This window comes from Schistocerca gregaria, chromosome X, assembly GCF_023897955.1.
Source record: "Schistocerca gregaria isolate iqSchGreg1 chromosome X, iqSchGreg1.2, whole genome shotgun sequence".
Taxonomy (NCBI): domain Eukaryota; kingdom Metazoa; phylum Arthropoda; class Insecta; order Orthoptera; family Acrididae; genus Schistocerca; species Schistocerca gregaria.
This window is the reverse complement of record NC_064931.1, coordinates 165523360-165525453: the sequence shown is the minus strand read 5'-3', so window position 1 is coordinate 165525453 and position 2094 is coordinate 165523360.

The following is a 2094-nucleotide window of genomic DNA, read 5'->3' as shown; positions in this document are numbered from 1 at the left end:
ATGGAGTGATTCACAGAATCAAATGCCTCTGTAAGGTCACAGAAAACATGTGACCACAATAAACGTTATGTCCTCCTTAGCTGAAGAGCATTTTGTAGCCAGCGTGTGGACTGCAATATACAACTATAGAATGGATCGTGTGTTTGGCGATGTTTATGACTGTTTAAGTGTTTTTAACTCTAACAAATAGTATTTACAATGTGCTCCTCTGTACTCTCCACCATCTACATCTACATCTACATCCATACTCCGCAAGCCACGTGACGGTGTGTGGTAGAGGGTACCTTGAGTACCTCTATTGGTTCTCCCTTCTATTCCAGTCTCGTATTGTTCGTGGCAAGAAAAATTGGTGGTGTGCGTCTGTGTGGGCTCTAATCTCTCTGCTTTTATCCTAATGGTCTGTTCATGATATATACGTAGGAGGGATCAATACACTGCTTGACTTCTCGGTGAAGGTATGTTCTCGAAACTTCAACAAAAACCCATACCAAGCTACTGAGCATCTCTCTTGCAGAGTCTTCCACTGGAGTTTATCTATCATCTCCGTAACACTTTCGCAATTACTAAATGATCCTGTAATGAATCGTGACGCTCTCTGTTGGATCTTCTCTATCTCTTCTATCAACCCTATCTGGTATGGATCCCACACCAGTGAACAGTATCCAAGCAGTGGGCGAACAAGTGTACTGTAACCTACTACCTTTGTTTTCGGACTGCATTTCTTTAGGATTCTTCCAATGAATCTCAGTCTGGCATCTGATTTACCAACAATTAATTTTATTTGTCATTCCATTTTAAATCACTCCTAATGCCTACTCCCAGATAATTTACGGAATTAACTGCTTCCAGTTGCAGACCTGTTATACTGTAGCTAAATGATAAAGGATCCTTCTTTCTGTGTATTTGCAGTACATTACACTTGTCTACATTGAGATTCAATTGCCATTCCCTGCACCATGCGTCAATTCGTTGCTGCATTTAGTACAATTTTTAGTTATTACAACCTCTCTATATACTACAGCATCATCCGCAAAAAGCCTCGGTGAACTTCCGATGTTATCCACATGGTCATTTACATATATTGTGAATAGTAATGGTTCTACGACACTCTCATGTGGCACACTTGAAGTCACTCTTACTTCAGAAGACTTCTTTCCATTGAGAATGGCATGCTGCATTCTGTTACCTAGAAACTCTTCAATCCAATCACGCAATTGGTCTGATAGTCCATATTCTCTTACTTTGTTCATCAAACGCCTGTAGGGAACTGTATCAAACGCCATTTTGGTCACAGAGTGTCTGCACATTTTGTTTTGATCCACCTACCGCTTTGACATAAGACTAAAATTTTTTAAGATTTTCTGTCGAGTCAGTACATAGAACTTTACTTTCGAATTCGTTGAACGCGACACGCATAGCCCTCCTCACACTACATTTCGCTTCATGTAATTTTTGTTTGTCTGCAAGGCTTTGGCTATGTTTATGTTTGCTGTGAAGTTCCCTTTGCTTCTGCAGCAGTTTTCTAACTCGGTTGTTGCACCACAGTGGCTCTTTTCCATCTTTTACGATCTTGCTTGGCACATACTCATCGAAAGCATATTGTACGATGGTTTTGAATGTTGTCCACTAATCCTCAACACTATTTGCACTTGAGATAAAACTTTTGTGTTGAGCCACCCAGTATTCTGAAATCTGCTTTTTTTCACTTTTGCTAAACAAAAAAATCTACCTACCTTTTTTTAATATTTCTATATCTGAAATCACCAATGATGTAACAGCTTTATGATTGCTGATTCCCTGTTCTGCATTAACTGTTTCAAATAGTTCGGGTCTCTTTGTCACCAGAAGGTCTAATATGTTATCGCCACGAGTTGGTTCTCTGTTTAACTGCTCAAGGTAGTTTTCAGATAATGCGCTTAAAAAAATTGGATTCTTTGTCCCTGCCACCCGTTATAAACGTTTGAGTCTCCCAGTCTATATCTGGTAAATTAAAATCTCCACCCAAAACTATAGCATGGTCGGGAAATCTACTAGAAATATATTCCAGATTTTCCTTCAGGTGTTCTGCCACAACAGCTGTTGAGCCAGGGGACA